Source organism: Silurus meridionalis, chromosome 1 (genome assembly GCF_014805685.1).
Source record: "Silurus meridionalis isolate SWU-2019-XX chromosome 1, ASM1480568v1, whole genome shotgun sequence".
Lineage (NCBI taxonomy): Eukaryota > Metazoa > Chordata > Actinopteri > Siluriformes > Siluridae > Silurus > Silurus meridionalis.
Window position 1 is genome coordinate 781,703 of NC_060884.1, and position 18,298 is coordinate 800,000.

The following is an 18,298-nucleotide window of genomic DNA, read 5'->3' on the forward strand; positions in this document are numbered from 1 at the left end:
AAGGAACCAGAACAAGTCGGACTGCTCTCAGGAGGACACTGACCTTCTCTTCTACAGCTCATTAGAATATTTATACAAAACTTACTGTTAGATAGATTTTAGACTCAGCACACAAAAAAACAGTGTCTATTCAGTTTTCCACACGCCATTTATTCATCAGAGGCTGTGAAACTGTGGACCTGTTTCATTATTCCTTCAATCTTATAAAACACAAATGATGTCGTTATTAAAGTTTTATAGTTTTGCAGTGCAGAATTCTTTAATGTTCTTAACAACTCGGTTTCTCTGTGGATGAGTTTTTAGTAATATACAGTATAAATATATATATAAATACAGTCGAGGGTATAAAAGTATATTATGCACAATAAAAATATTTATAATATTTATACTATTTGATATTGATTTATATTGAATGAATTGGTTCTCTGACCTGCTGCTCCATGTTCACAGCTGTTCTGATGGTTCAGCCTGAAGGTATTGTAAGTCTGCACTTTTGTACGTCACTCTGGATGAGGGCTTCTGATAAATAAATAGAAATGTAAATATTTAAGAGCCATGTGGGATGGTGTGATGCAGAGGAAGAGAAATGTTCCACCTGTTCTTCTCCACAATTTACCTACAGAACACACTTTCACTTTCATTCCTTTGGAAATAAAATCTCTGGGGCTCTGATTGGATTCTGCTTCTGCCAGACTTCAGACAGTCACCTGAACATGTGATTTACAAAAGAAAGAACAGAGAAATGATCATTATTCTAATACTATTAACACACAGGCTGCCCAGGTGCTTCTTCAGGTTCTTGTGATTTAGAGACTGGACTACTGCAGCTCTCTGCTGGCCAAGTTCTCCCACACCACCCCACTGCTGCTCCTCCACTGGCTTCCAGTAGCTGCACGTATCAGATTCAAAACACTGATGTTTGCCTACAAGGCCAAAAATGGACCATCACCATCTCACACTGCACCACGCTGTCTGAGATCCTCCAGCACTGCTCCACTGGTACCTCCTTCTCTCAGAATAAGAGGTAAGTACACTTCAAGGCTCTTCTCTGTTCTGGCACCGAGGTGATGGAATGAACTTCCCCTAGATGTCCAAACAGTGGTGTCCCTGGAGATCTTCAAGTGACAGGTGAAGACCTTCATCTTCCTGAAACACTTCAACTAACACTTTCCAAGTTTGCTTTGTTTATAAAAACAAACAAACAAACAAACAAAAAACAGCCTACAGCTCAGTTAAAAGGTTTATCTTAAGTTTGTAATGTAGTGACAGCAGAACAGCAGGAACTGCAGGTTCAAGGCTTTTTTCCATCCACCATCATCCTACTGATGAACACTACACTGTTAGATCACTGTATAAACACTGTATAAACACTGTATAAACACTGTATAATGTACATATTACATATTGTATTTGTATACTCCTGATTCTCTACACATACTGTACATTTCTGCACTATTATTTTATTTATAAATAAATTACTGTACATTCTGACTAATATTTCACATTTATGTATATACTGTATTTATATTTATGTTTATTCAGTTTGCACATTTATTTTCTACACCAAAACCTTATAACTTTCTACGTGTTGTTCCTTAACAACAGCGTCTGCACATTTTTCACTGCCAAAAACTTATAACTATTCGCTTGTACTTTTCAGCAGTGTCCACACGTCTCTTCACTGCTACAACCTTTATATTTATTCACACTACATGTTTACATATTAATATATTTACATGTTGTACATATACTACATATTTATCTGCACTTGTCAATTTGCCCAATTGCTCCATTTTGCACTTCTGGCTGATGCTAAACTGCATTTCGTTGCTGTCTGTCTGTTTGTGAATAGTGAAGTGTGATTACAAACTGACAAACACAAACTACCTGCGTGTTCAACACCCTGAACTCACACCTGAACTTTCAGCCAATCACAATCCAGCACTGAGCAGTAGTACAGGTGTGAATCGTGGATTGTGATTGGTTGAAAGTTCAGGTGTGCGTTCAGTGTTGAACACGCAGGTAGTTTGTGTTTGTCAGTTGAATCTAAATGCTTATAAACACCTTTAACCATAGTAACCATAGTAACATCCAGTTCCAGTTCCATTCAGTGCTATTGCACACATTTCCTAATGACCTCACTGAGCTCCATGGAGGAGTTTTATTGTGTGTGGTGGAACTTCTGGAGAATATGGAGATTTTAATAAACAGCTCGAGGCACAAGATGAATTTGAGCAGAAAATGTTCAAACTTGGAAAAAAAACGAGAAACAGCACCAGGAGTTAAACTCCAACAGCTTCACTGTTTATAACTTTTATTATTTATTAAATTTATTATTAAATGAGTTCGGAGCAGCAGAACTGTAGATGTAACGAGCCGTATATAAAATGCATAACGAAAATGAAGCATTATTTTGATCCATTCATCAGTTTCTCTCTGCAAACATCAATAGCAGCTTAAAATCGTCAGTGCTGGAAGTGATCCTGGTATCAGGTGATCATCTACGACCTGATGAGACCTTCCACCATTCTAATGCTTTAGAAATTACATTTACATTACAAAAAGTGTAAAACACATGAACCCACATAAAGAGTTAATGAGAATAAATAAACTTCACACTCCAACGTAGTGATAAACAGTAGAGTAATAAACATTAATAAACATTAAGGACACTTTGTTACGTCTTTCATCCAGTTCAGTTCAGGAACCAGTTGAAGTTATAGATGAGAAAATGTTCCTGAGAGTCTGAAGCTCTCATTAATACACAGAGGCCCAGAAGAAGTGGAGATACAGAGCTCAGGAGATGATGATGATTCCTACTCAAACATCCACTGTTATAAAAATGAGCTCTTATCAACTACACGAGCTGAAGAGTGACTGTGGAGACACCATGAGGAGAACTCAGAAACCTTTCTGAAGCACTGGTGATGGAAGCAGGAGAAGAGAAAGCTCTGTGTGTAGGTAAAATGATCACATGATCCACGTTAAAAGTCGTGTTTACAACAAACAAAAATAAACAATACGCACGAGTTATAAATATTTGTATATGGCTCCGCCCACTAGATAGTTTTTATCCCGTAAACATTGCAGTAACATCAAATCCTCCCTCTGTGTCTGTGACCGTCGTGAAACCAGACCAGAAAAGAAAACCCTTCATGGTCTTTCACACGTGATGTGCGTTATAAACTTCTCCTGAGCTTCAGGTTTCTCTAGTGTTTCCTCAGCAGTATGTAAGTGACCAGCGCCACTAACGCAACGGTCAGCAAACCAATAACACGCTCATGCAGCGTGATGGCGCTCTCCAGGGAGTGTATTCGCTCCTCCATGGCGCTAGTGTTGATGTAGTCATAGATGGAGGCTCCGATGCTCCACACTGCCCACACGGTGTCCACCAGGGCCTTCAAAGTGGGAGAAACCATCTCGATAGGGAAGAGAGAGAGAGAGAGAGAGAGAGAGAGAGAGAGAGAGAGAGAGAGAGAGAGAGAGCTAACAGATATGAAGATGTTCTCGCAGTCTCTCCTGGGAAAAAACCCAAGACAGAAAGAAAACAAAAATGTTATTATGCATCCAGACATGACAGAAGTAAGTTATTTAGAAAATAAGAAAAAGTAGACTGGACCTAAAGCAGAAACTTGTGGGACGTCACAAATATGAGCAAAAGCAAAGTTTTTGTTGAGACGTGTATCATTTATAATCACAAATACAGAATCCTGAACGGCATGAGAAGGTTCAGAGTTCATACCTTTATATTAAAATATTTGGTGTGTGATTATTATTTATTATCAACAGTTGAACAATAATCTCATCTTTCAATTATTAAACAATAATAAAATAGAATTTATTAATTAATGACAAAAAAAAAGAAAAAGAGGGGGAGAGACAAACAGAGACAGAGAGAGAGAGAGAGAGAGAGAGAGAGAGAGAGAGAGAGAGAGGACAGACAGAGAAACAGAGAAGAAGAGAGAGACAGACAAAGACACAGACAAAGAGGGAGGGAGACAGAGAGAGAGAGAGACAGAAGTAGACAGACAGAGACACAGACAAAGAGAGGCAGACAGAGAGAGATACAGAATTAGACAAAGAGGGAGACAGAGAGAGAGAGAGAGAGAGAGAGAGAGAGAGAGAGAGAGAGACAGACAAAGACACAGACACAGACAAAGAGGGAGACAGAGAGAGAGAGAGACAGAAGTAGACAGACAGAGACACAGACAAAGAGAGGCAGACAGAGAGTGATACAGAATTAGACAAAGAGGAGACAGAGAGAGAGAGAGAGAGAGAGAGAGAGAGAGAGAGACAGACAGACAGACAAAGACACAGACACAGACAAAGAGGGAGGGAGGGAGACAAAGAGAGAGACAGACAGAAGGAGACAGGCAGAGACACAGACAAAGAGAGACAGACAGAGAGAGAGACAGATGTAAACATACAGAAATATTTTATTCTGTATAAATTCTGCACTTTATATTGTTCTTATTACATGGACAGTATCTGCACGCGCGCGCACAGGTGTTTATAAATGTACCGCAGTATTAAATTTAGTTATAAAAGTTATAAACTGATAGAATTTTTTTATCATTTGCTTAAAAAACAATAATTTAAAGATATAAATGTTTGACTGCCAGTAAAGCTGAAAAAAACTGCAGTTATTTTATTTTATATATAAAATCTCGAATAAAAAAGAAAAACAGCGGGATACACTTCCGGCGTCGATGTGACGTCATCACTCCGGCGTCTAGACTGCGTGATTCACTAGTGTTATTATTTATAATGTTCGAATTTCCTACAAACACTGGAGTTTAAACACACTTACTGAAGATCTTGAGGTGATGTGATGTGATGGAGATGAACATCTAATCATCCGTGATGCCGAAATGCTCCAGTTGTTTTTTTTTTATTATAATAATCGGGTGATGATTTATTTAATCCCGGTCCAATGCCGCGTTTCCGCCCAGAACCACGGACAGGGCGGGGCTTCACCTCAACAGTCACGTGACACACAATAATTACAATAAACATCAGGCAAAACTATAGAAATCAGAAGCCGATTTGCTGTGAGCTGTGAGTGTGTATGAGGGGGAACTTACTATTCATTACACCTTGTAATGTACAAATATAAATGACTCAATTATTTTAAAATGTTAATGAAATTCGTAATATATATGAAACAAATGTATATACGTGCACATGTTTACATGCCTTCAGTCTGTTCAGTTTTTTCACAATATATTATATTTCTAACTGATTTTTAAATGTATCACAAGCGTGTAGTGTAATTACATACATTGACCACAAGACGTCGCCAAAGACCGCATAATATTCGACGTACCGTCATAAAACTATGCAGATCAAAATAAAATGTTAATGTATTTTACTTTTTATGTATTTTATCCATTATATTCTGTTACAGATAATTTTATACATGCTTCAAGTTTCAGGTTTATTATTATACATTATTGTTTTACTATAATAATAGAGTAGGTCACTGAGTTTGTTGCCTTGTGATTTCACTGTGTAAAATGAGTGCTGTATGGTAATTAGTCACCAGTAGGCGGCGTTGTAGTGCGAAAATCTTCTGCTGAACGGATTCTCAGTTTCCTCTGGTTTAATTGCGTGTAATTGCACACAATTTGGCAATCTTACCATTCAGACCAAGTAATGGAGAGAAGAAGTAATGGAGCAGCAGGACTCAACGTCCCAGAATGTAATGCAGCTGTATCATGCTATTAGTTTGTCTAGTTAGTGAAACTGATCTCTGAGACTATGAGAGATGGTCGGTCTCGATAAAGGTTTTAGTGTGAAAGTTGAACAGACTAAAATCATCATCATTTTTACAACCATCAGCATGACATTATAGACGTTTAACATTTGTGTTGATCTTTTCGTGTCCATGCCTCATTTCATGTGAGCTGCAAGCCTGAGAGATAACTACCATGTAACTACCATCCTAACACGATCCCCAAATCAATTTAAAATAACCAGTTATTGTGGAATTGATTCCAAACTGGCAACCTCACAGTATCGCCTGATCAAATACGTATCATCAGTGAATGTAAAGTTGCGCCTAATCTGGCAACCTTTCAGTATATCCAAATTGAAATAAAATATCTAGGGTATATGAGATACCTCACAATCTGGCAACCTCAGAGCAGTTTTGCCGAATCACCCAGACACGGTATAAAACCAGTGGGATTCGTCGCTACCTGGTGCCCCTGCATCATCATCATCATCATCCCCGGCGCGCGGGTGAGGTCGCTGTGTCTGAAGGCGCGCGCTGTGCGCACGCACACGCCAGACAGTCAGACAGACAGACAGACAGACAGAGAGACAGACAACTGCGCACTGGAGCGTCTGTACACATGGATCCTTCTCTTCCTTATTCGTTTCATTTCTTTCCTGGATGGATGACAGCATGCATGCACATTCTCTCTCTCTCTCTCTCTCTCTCTGTCTGTCTATCGGTCTTTTTTGGGAATGTTGCAACCGGTCCCTGTGGATGCTGTTTCTTAATTCACACTCGAATAAGGATGGAGGGACACACACTGGGTCTCACACTCAGAGACAGGGAGAGACAGAGAGAGAGAGAGAAAGAGAGAGCGAGAGAGGAGGGCGGATGATCACACGGAGCTGTAACTTCACACAATATTTGATTTCCGTCTCCACTTCCTTTTGTTTCCTCCACCGGAGCGCGCACACGCGGACACGCGGACACGCGGAGAGAGAGACACACACAGGTAACATGTACATGCACAGAAAAGCGACTGGTCTCGGTGGGCTTTTTATTTAACCATGTTTGAGTGTGTGTGTGTGTGTGTGTGTGAGAGAGAGAGAGAGAGAGAGAGAGGTGTGTGTCTGAGGCTGGGGCTTTGCGGGCAAGCTGAGTGAATCTGTTTCTCCATCAACTGGCCTACAAAGTCCCAGTTTCCGGCGCATTGGTGACCTGCGGCACTTCAGCAGCGCCCTGTCCTTCACCTGGACGAGAAAAAGAGCCACACACACACACACACACACACACACAAACACACACACTCTCTTGTGTCGGACTTGCCAGTGCACTTTCACACTCAGCGCGAGCTCTCACATCAGAACGGATGGCAATGTGATTGTCCAATTAAACCGCCGAATTATTCTTATTTTTAACATTATTATTAATATTTAATTAATAAATTACATATTTAAATTCCAGGCATTCAGGTTTATTTAGATCACCACATTCCTGAGCATGTTTCTCTCTGATTGCGTCAGCTTAGCGCTGAAAGAGGGAGAAAAGAGAGAGAGAGAGAGAGAGAGAGGAGCTCGGACATGTCCTTATTTTAAATTAGAAGGAAAAACTTGGACATTCAGAGTCAGATCAGATCTGATCTGATGATCCGAAAATGTCGGATTGAGGACCTCATTAAACTGCCAATGGGAAAAAAAGAGAGCAAAAAGTTGAGCACTAACGTTTCATTCCGTATAAACAGAGAGAGAGAGAGAGAGAGAGAGAGAGAGACTCCACACACTCCACTCATTTAATCCACACACTCCACTCATTCACTCCACACACTTTCTTCCCGTTCATTCATTTATTGCTTCATAAAAACTAAAGCGATAAATAATAAATTCACTTAAAACAAGTATAAATTAATATTTAAATAATTGCAAAGCAAAAAAATATTTATGTATAAATAAAGCATTACATATGTTGGTGTTATGATGTAATAAGTTTGTATAAAAGTCATGTGAAATGTAATAATTAAGAACCGATTTCATAAAAATAAAAAAGATATATAGATATGTGACATTTTGCAAAAAAGCTTTCAATTACAAGAACAGAAGTTAAAAATGTAAATATCTTCTACAAATAAAAAAAACAAAAGACAAAAAAAGAATGAATATTAATAAAGATTTAAAACTGAAAGCTAAAATACCATTATTTAATATAAAACAAATAAAAACACATAAAAAACAAACAAACATGAGTAACTTTTAGTAACTTTTTAAGTAAAAAAAATGAACAAAGGAACAATTAAATAAATAAAAGTTGAACATTAAGTATAAATAATTAAATAAAATCCTATTTTTATTTGAATGGTCAAGAAATTAACTAATTTAAAAACTGTTGGAAAATTGTTTATTTATATAAATAATTAAATAATTGTAAAGAAAAATAAGTGAAATTAGTATATATATATATATATATATATATATATATATATATATATATATAAAGAATAAATAAATAAACCAATGAAAGTTATGTTTAAATGTTCAGCAAATTTTAAGTATTCTTTAATATTTATGTCTTAAATATAAAAAATATTGAAGTTTTGGTGCTAATGAATTATTCCACATTAATGACCCAGTAAATTATGAAACTAATTGAAAAAATGAAAGCAATTAGTGATAAAAAAAAATTAAATTTGACATTTATTTGAATAATGAAAGCAGCTGAAAGTAAATTAAACGCAAATAAAAATCTGTTGGTTTGTTTAATTCAGATTAGTAACGCTGTACAGGTGAATGTGGGCGTGGCTGCGTGGAGCATTCAGCGTTTTATACATGTTTATTTGTACTATTTACGTATGTGTGTGTGTGTGTGTGTTAGAAATACATACAGTAGCACACACATCACATGATTTCTTTTTCCTGAGGAACAGATTTCATTAACTCTGTTTTATTCCTCTGACGCTTCACTTTCCTCGAGCGAGTGAGGAGAAATGTGCATCTTCAGGACAGAGCTGTTCAACCGCAACCTGATACATGTGTCTCGTGGACCTTTTCTTTTCAGTAGATAACAGAAACTTGATTAACATGGAAAACTAGAACATAGCAATGCCTGAGCAAAAGTTTTGGCACCCTAGTTGCTCGTCTTGAGCTGTGTAAGTGCACGAACTGCAGTCTAATTAAATTAATAAAACAAAGACAGAAAAAGAGACATGCAAATGTGATGTACCCTAACACATCTGTACACACCTGTACACATCTGTACACACAACTGTGTCCAAACAGCAGCGATTCTTATTCTGTCTAAGTCCAAGCCTTTTATCAGCTTATAAATTATCTCCAACTCATCTTATTAGCATTATTGTTTATACATGCACTGGAATATAACATCACCAGTAAACACACACACACACACACACACACACACACACACACACACACACACACACACACATACACACACACACACACACACACACAGTACTATTTTTAGTCTGACACTTGGCTTACTGACCTGAAATGTGAATCAGGAATAAACCACTATGTGTGTGTGTGTGTGTGTGTGTGTGTGTAAGAGCGAAGTTACCGTTAGCACCTAGAGGCTGATTATTTCCCTAAAACTGCATCACCCAAAGTGTTTTATTTGTCTTTTGGGACTTATACAGAGAGCAGCGAGTGGCAGGTATTAATGTTAGAGGACGAGTGTGAGGCGGGTTCTTTCCTCCGTTATAGCAGCGATAAACACTCGTTTCCTCACACTCGTGTCAGTGAGTAGCGTAAACTCGTCAGTCCTGAAGATGAAGAAAACTCTGACACTGGAGACTCTTTCTGTAAATGTTTCAAGACCGTTTCATTACAGCTCACAGTGTACAGTACGTGCAGGTTTTTATGATCATTTCAGAGAATTAATCAAGAATCAACACGTGACCAATCAGAATCCAGAACCTGAGTGCGCCGTGGTGTGACCTGGTTTCATTTTAACCTCAGAGTGTAAAATTAAAAAAAGGAATCTGCATTTTAGGAAAGTCACATTAACAGAATTGGTTAGAAATTAGCATGCAGTTGTTGTTTTTTTTCAGAGTGATGCTCAACTGTAGCATACACGCAGGTCCTCTTCCTATAACACGCCTCTGTGCTTTGTGTTTTATTGAACAACGTGGGAAGAAAACGGCGTAATTAGCTTCCTGGCGAACTCAGTAACCTCGAGCATGCGACGAGTCCAGACTTTGTCTTGTTAAAAAAAAGCAGAAAAGTGAGGCGTCAGGTTCAAGTGCACTGAACATGCAACATGGAGATTTATAGGAAGGTCAATAAGAAGTCGTGTGTGTGTGATGAGAGACGACGACGACGACGTGAACGAGGCAGCAAGAAAAGTGAGGGACTTTTAGGGGCAGCTGTGTTCTGCTAACTCAGTCATAATGCCCCTGAAAATCCTTATTGCTCTTGCAATGCTCAGCGATGATCCGGACGAGAAAACGCCGTCGCTCTGCGATCTCACACAGCTGGATTTTAGGATTCGGGAATTGAGGATTGTGACTGTAATAGGAGATGTTCAAGGCAGTTAAATGTTTCCGTGTGTGTGTGTGTGTGTGTGTGTGTGTGTGTATGTGTGTGTGTTTGTCCTCATTCAGGTCCATGATTCATCTTCTCATGTTCACCATCTCATTCTTTTACTCATCCCTCTATCTCTTTCTGAAACTCTTTCAGTCTCTCTCTTTCTGTCCATCTTCGTGTGTGTGTGTGTGTGTGTGTGTGTGTGTGTGAGAGCATTTTGGGAATGTGATTGGGGGAATACCAGACTGATCTCCTTAGCTTTTTCTCCCCAACACACAAAGCAATTCTTCTTCCTCTGGAAAAAGTCTAAAAGAAAGAGAGAAAGAGTAAAGAGCGACAGACAGATCGAGAAAGAGACAATGAGAGACAGAGAGAAATAAGGAGAAACGGAGAGAGAAAAAGAGGGAGATTGAGGCTGATTCACTGCTTGTGTGTGTGTGAGACGATGGTGGATGACTCAGGCTCATGCTCTTCTCTGTACAGAGAGAAAAGAGGGAAGACTGACTCATCCAAACATGTGGAATCTCATACACTGATCACATGACCAAGCCTACTCCGCTACTGATTGGTCCCTGCACTGGATCCAGATCAAGCAGACCCTGGACGCTTTTCTTTCCCTCCCCACCGAACCCACATTCATCATTAACAATAATTCAGCACGGGTTACTTTAAGGAGGACAAGCAGCAGCCGAGCCTCGGACACCGACGATTCGTTTCTCAAGACTTTTCCAAATCGTGTGATTAAATTCGATCCAGAATTTTAAAAACGACTGACAGATTTGTGCTCGATCTCATTTCACACTAAAGAAACCCTCAGTGGACGTAAAGTCCAATACAAATGCATTTCATTCATAATCGCTATTAAGGGTGCCAATAATTACGATAATTTTGATAAGAACAGACTTTTTGTGTTGAATGAACTGATGTCCTCAGCAAAGGTTGCCGTCTGCGTGAGATGTTTGCAACATCTGTGATGCATGTAAGTAATTTATCCATTATTTCTTTCTGAATAATTGAGTGTCGTTTCTGATTCAGAAAAGCGAATTATAATTGAGAGAAAATGTGACTGTGTCCTGAGAGCTGATTGTTCCTGTTCCTGTCTCATATCGACTCTGCAGCGTCTCCGTACTTCCCCATGAAGTCGCTGATTTATTGTCTTCCTAAACTTTAAAAGCTCCTCAGGCACTGAGGAAACTGTTCTGCAGGAAAACGATATTTTCCCCCTTTACAGAACAACAGCGTGGATAAATAATGAGCCCGAGTCGGCTGACGCCCAGAACTAACCGGTGGAGATTCCAGCGATCCAAGCGATGGGGGTTCATGAGTCATAGATGGATCCAGACACGCCCTGAGAACGCACCATGTTCAGGTACAGACTCCAGGCTCTGCTCCTCCGGCTGTGTGACGATCGGCGCTGAGGAGGGAGGATTTGGAGAGGAGTAAACATAACTGACAAAAGCAAGGGTGAACGAGTGCAGCCCCCTCCCTCATTCTCTCCCTCGCTTTCCCCCGCACGCTCCTCCACTCCTCCTGGAGCCCCTCGAGTGTAAAACCGACCCAACCTGCTTGGTGGTTGGTGGAAACCTCGTCCGACGGCCTCTTGTGCAAATATGAGAGGTTACAACGTGTGTGTGTTGTGGTCGTTTTTTTTCTTCCCTTTCTTTCCTCGGGTGACGTCCTGCTGTATCCCTCACAACCTTCAACGATTTCTCACTGATATTTATATTACAATGTTTTTTTTTTCCAGAACGTGACCTCATTTGATTTTTGAGCAGCTGTCACTGATGCCCGTGGTGTTCAGTGGCCTCGAAGGCAGGACGGAGAATCTCAAGGTGGGAATAGGTGTGGAGTTTGGAGAGCATCCGGCTCGGGAGCAAACAGGCGTTTTTGTGCGTTAATGTTGCACAATGTGCCTGAATATGGGAGTGCAGGAGTGCAGGCTGCGTAAACACTGCACACTCGGCTCGGGGGAAATGTGTGCTTTCACCTCCCTCACCTCACCTCACACTCCACTTCACCCTGACCTCCACAACGTTCTTTCCTCACACTGAAAACGCCGCCGCACGTGCCACTTTCTCTGTCCCCCTCTGTAGATGCAGCACTTTGGCTTTTTTCTGTAACTGTGACTTCAAAAAGGTACAAATGAGTTTCCACGAATGAATCGCAGAACGTTTCTTTTAGATCTGTTTACTTTAGTTGTCGTCGTGTCCTAAGCAACCAACATCTTGTGCCGAGTTTTATGGTTCAAAGCCGCGATCACATGACAATTTCTTATTTCTTAAGTGTTTTAGTGCCACGTAAACAATATATAAATCGAAGATTACGGGTATAAAGTTGTAATAATACATGAATAAAGCGTTGAGCGCACCGGTGTTTAACCCAATCAGAGTCGATTTCTTTAATCATCCTCATAGTCTGAGAAACAGCACGCGGATGAAACCATGGACTCGACCACTGGTCGCCTGACTTCACCTAAACCTCACCTAAAGATCTAAACAAATCCTCCACATCTATTTTATGCAAAACAGTGAAACGTTTCTCACAATTCTGTGATTGTTATCAAAATATTTTATTCTCGTATTGCAACGACTTTAATCTCAATCTTAGATTTTGAAATCTTTTTAACGTAGCATTATAAAATCTGTTCGTGACTTTGCATCTCCTATCGATCACGTATTCACTTGGCACGAATTCGCGGGTTCTTCGCCAAGTGAAGCTCTCACCGGCGTAAAATTATCAAGTGTCTCTTCCACGTGTGAATACTTTAGTTTTTGCGTGAATTTTTCGATCTTTCATTAAAAATGAGACGGCAGCGGTGTCACAATGGTGGAAGAAGACTGAACAGCAGTTAGAACTGTGTATACGCTGCTGCTAGGTGACTGGGAACATTAGATATTTAACGAGCTCGTTTATTGGCCATTAAAGTGTCAAGAGATTATGAACGTTACCACTGAAATGACTAGTAAAACTACTGAGAAGTGAAGAACACGTGAGCAGAACAAGAGGTTGTTTGTGTGGAATATTCTGACACCTTCACTGCTTTTGAAGTTTGTCGTAAATCTGAAAGCCCTGAACCGTCCTGTACTCGTAATCACGTCTTGTCACATCAGTGAGAGAGATATTTTAAGGATGTTCTGGGTGGAACTTGTCTTCTGGCTATGACGATTCTTCTTCAGTCTTCAGTGACATGATGTGTTTGTGCAACACTCTAATAAATCACACTCAGTGCAACATATCCATTATCACACAGCTTTTCACAGCTCAGGAGGATTTTAGCTGTGGGGGGATTTAATATCACAGGAGCAGAAACGCCAAATCTCTGTGCTGGAGAACTCGAAGTTGCTACTATATATATATATATATATATATAAATTGCTTATATGAAAACAAAAGCCAACATGGTCACCTGACCTGCACACTGTAACCATGACTACCCTCCCCTCAGTCCTCACTCTTCTACAGCAATCACAACTTTTCCTCGGTAAGATCCTCGACCCTTCCAGCTTTACAAAACGCTCGCACTGGAGACTCCTTCCCTAAACCAGTTCCTCAGATCACAAGACTTCACCACATGTGCGTTTGTGCACAATACCGTATCTCACACAAACACAGAACCTGAGTGTCAACATAAACCGGTGCTAACGTCAGAGCTGCTGTTACAAAAAGTTAATCAACATCTTATGACAAACCAGAATCCAGATTTCAAGGATTCTCTCTCTCCAGAAAAGACAAGTCTCTTTCTCTCCCTGTGCACTCATTTGCTCACGATTCGAACCGTGTCAGTTTAGAGTTTCTGATGAGACGTGAGGACGTTCTGTTCCAGATTCTGTTCTATTTAGATTTGAATGTAAATGTGTCATTAAGAATCGGGCTGTGGCGTCCAGGGATGAACGTGGAAGGTGTGAACGGAGGAGTGGGATGACAGACGTGCGAAGGATATTAAGAACCTTCACTTCCTGGATTATCGATGAACTAAACACTGATCGACATCCAGGAAAGCTGTTTTGAGGACTTGGCACGATAAAAGCCATTCTCCAGGAAGATCTGTGGGAACAAGATGTGGACTTGGTGTAGATCCTGTTCGATAAGACCGAATCTCATTTGGCTGCCATCCACAGAGAGATGTCTGTCTGGAGAGACTTTATCAGAACTGATGATCCATCTAGATTTACAGCATTTCACAACTTATCCAAGCGACTTACATTTATTTCATTCATATAATGGAGCAGTTGTTGGTTGAGGTATTTGCTCAAGGACTCATGTTGTTGGGATTTGAACTCACAAACTTCTGATCAGAAGTACATTTTAATCATTGTACAATGAGACAATACACACAAGAAATATCCAATCAAAATGTACACCATGTTGATGACATCATTCTGAAAATGTCACAGATTAGATTCTCACTTAACCTGGGCTTGACTTTCAGGAGGAGCTTCCTAGGAGAATGTGCGTATTCCAGAGCAGATCCCAGAATGGTGGAAGTGGTGGAATACTAGGCTTTGGGATCTGCAAGCCCAGGTTGAGTGAGAATCTGATTTGTGCAGAATGAGGTCATTAACGTGGCTGCTGTGATTCAGTGGTAGAGAGAAACTGTAGAGAGACTGTTTCAGAGTGAACAGACTCAAAGATCACCTTAAAGCGAGTCATTAGTTAGAGAGAGACGTTACACATTAACGAGTTTATTTTGTGCTGAGCTTCACCCCACAGTCACAAAAAACAAAGCAGTGCTGTGATTGGCTGCCTTTTAGCGATGCCTACTTCTTTTGCTCAAGTGAGTGTGTGAATACACCTGTATTGTATTGTGTGTGTGTGTGTGTGTGTGTGTGTACAGGCAAGACAATCAAGTCCTGCATTCTGAATAAACACTGTACAATTACTTCCTTGTGTGATTATTCTTTTTTTTTTATTTAACTAAAAGTCATATTTTTCTTATAAAATATTTCCTATTACACACAGGAGTACCTCAGAGTTCGCTTCTCAGTTCAACTTTCTTCATTACATTTTTCATACCCATGGCTTAGCGCACAGGACTGAGATTAGCATCAGGACGGCAGGACAGGAGAATTCTTATACCAAAACTTCACTAATGTTTAGGTGTAGCTATATGGCGGTAGGTAGCCAAAAGTTTATGGACATCTGAGCATAAGTTTGGTAAATGCTGCTTCTCAACATCCCATTTCATTTGTAGTCCCCAATTACTGTTTAATAAACTCCACTCGTCTGGGAAGCTGTTCCACTAGATTTAGGAAATGTAATGCCAGCGAATCCAAAGACGTCCTATAGGACTGGAAATGGCAGGTGTCCCAATAGTTTTGACCACAGGGTTTATATTGCCGTACGTGATAAGCTACGTGTTTGTTTTTGTTGGAATGGAGATATCGCATTTATGATATTGTGTCTTTTTCACAATTACAAACTCAAAGCAGCTGGTTTGATAACATTCATAAATTATTAGAACTTTTATGAATTTATGCAAACAAAAGGAAAGCGCTGACGCACAAACAGAAAAAATAATACCACAGAGAATTAGCCAATTAGTTGCCTTTAATTTTAGCTAGCTGGTCAATGAGCGATAAGCAAAATTAATATGCAAATGAGAGGAAAAATGGCAGTGTTTTTTTTGTTATTAATATGAAGGCAAACACACACACACACACACACACACACACACACACACACACACACACTTCCCTCATCTCTTTACTGAGGCTGGTGTTGTGTTGGAGTGAGAACAGATTAAAGAGAGAGAGAGAGAGAGAGAGAGAGAGAGAGAGAGAGAGAGAGATTCCTGCATCCTTTCCCCTTCAGTGAATCACATCGAAAGTCTTAAATAATTATGAATGAAACGTCTGTAAGTATTGGCACCTATAAACAATCAGAACCGGTCTTAAAACCAGAACTGAAAGTTTGTCAGTTGTGAGGTTTTAGGGACGCTAAAGCCATCACACACACACACACACACACACACACACACACACACACACGGCCTGACGCTCTGGTTGCTCTTCGACTGTTTTGGTCATGAGACAGAGTTTGGCCTCAGGCAGAAGGCAAGCAAAGATACACACACACACACCACTTTAACACAACTTAAATTCCTGCAGTGTGAGTCTTTCAACACACACACACACACACACACACACACACACACACACACACACACACACACAAATTCTTTTCTTCAGCTGCATTAGTCACAAGTAAACGCTTGTACTTAGGGATCTGAATGCATGCTTATAAAATGCACTTAATTTACACACACACACACACACACACACACACACACACACACACACACACACACACAATTCTGCTATAGTGCGGAGGCCAAAATTAAACAAACAGACACCTGATTTAAATGAAGTGTAAAATCAATATTATCATCAACACACAGCTGCAATGCCAGGGGGCGTGGCCTGTGTGCAGGTGGGCGGTACACAAATTGTGACACTCCAAAATGACGACGTGCGAAGCTACGAACAAGAGGTGCTACAATTTCCTAACGCAAACTACACCCAAATCTAACGCGCATGTCCTTATTTTATCAGATTTCAGCTAAAATATTTAAAACATTAAAAAATTCTTGGGTTTTTGTCACATGCTCTTGAATAAGAATTCATGAACGTCAACAGGAAATGTAGCTGCAGAGCAAATGGGTGTGGCAGACAATTTTTTATCTCTTCACTGTTCACATTAACTGTGGGAACTCCATGTGACACAATCAAACCTGTGATTGGTCGTATTTTTACATATATTTTCCATGTTGCGCATGTCAGGCAACGCCCATTACTTCTCTTTTTAGGAAGTGCTTACACATCTCTCTGAAGCCATGAGCTACAGTCAATCAATGTATATGATTAATGATAATATAATGATAAACAGGATTTCACAGGCCCAGCGCCACCAGCAGGACCAAAGCATCTACTCCACATTAATGAGCATTCACACACAAAAGATTACACGTTTACCCTTTTCTATTTCTGCATCTCATTATTAATGTTTATAAAGCCTCCTGTGCTGCAAAAACTCGACAAACATGCTGAGGTTTATGTTTGGATAAACACCCTGTGTAACTCTTACTTATTTATACAGTGATCTGCTTCTAGCCCCGCCCATTTTCAGGCTATTACACTTAGTGATCTGCTTCTAGCCCCGCCCCCTTTTCTAGACTCTTTATGTGCTATATATTTATCCAAATGCTTTTAGAATGTTTGTTTTCTTCTTTCTGATTTCTCCAGCCCACGATAATTTAACCCGTGCTTCTTTTGAATTAAATCAGCTTCGAGTCTCCAGCACGTTTCTAATTCTACTTTCCAGCTCTGGTTCTCCTGGTTCCTCTAGTTTATTTTCAGACATATCTGGTGTGACCTCGGCGACTCTCAGTCAGTGCTGTGGAGATGAAAAACAGGAACCAGTGGTTGTATCATTATATAATCAGTGGGAGGCATTCATACTAATATAAACCTGAGCAACTGCCAGAGATAATTAATCAACACCTTCTGACCAATCACAGTCCATCCTGCATAAACACACAACTCAAGAAAGCATGTCTGACACGAGCATAGTTCTGTATGGTGTGTGTATGTGTGTTTGGGTATAAAAGTGTATGCATGTGTATATGAGGTATATGTGCATGGAGTTTGGAATGGGGTGTGTGTGTGTGTGTGTGTGTGTGTGTGTGTGTGTGTGGTTGTATTTACAGTTAAATAAAACAACAGGTATAAATAAACAGGTTTCCTATAGCATGTATAAGAATCAGTTACTGGGTTAAACACACACACACACACACACACACACACACACACACACCCCCATTCCAAACTCCATAACATGCAAACGTGCACACACACAAACACAGGCATGCTCAATACCTCTACCAGCACCCTACCAGAGTACCACACCTCATACATATATGCATTAACACACACACACACACACACACACACACACACACACACACACACACACACACAGAGTGAACATGGGCTCAATGGCTCCATGAGTTGGCACCCTTCACACACACACACACACACACACA

At 40.1% G+C, this 18,298-nt stretch overlaps 2 long non-coding RNA genes across 2 annotated transcripts in view; both read right to left on the reverse strand.

The window, feature by feature from the left end:
* Positions 1 to 2,297: 2,297 nt before the first annotated feature.
* LOC124389338 lies at positions 2,298 to 5,070 on the reverse strand. Its single transcript, XR_006926572.1, has 2 exons — positions 4,811 to 5,070; positions 2,298 to 3,519 (listed from the first exon to the last, which is right to left on the reverse strand). It is a non-coding gene; the product is annotated as an uncharacterized LOC124389338 (long non-coding RNA).
* A 10,920-nt stretch (positions 5,071 to 15,990) lies between these two features.
* The window catches only part of LOC124391920, a 14,948-nt gene continuing 12,640 nt past the window's right edge, over positions 15,991 to 18,298 (reverse strand). The window contains exon 3 of the long non-coding RNA XR_006927062.1: positions 15,991 to 17,649. This is a non-coding gene — a long non-coding RNA (uncharacterized LOC124391920). The remainder of the gene's footprint in view (positions 17,650 to 18,298) is intronic.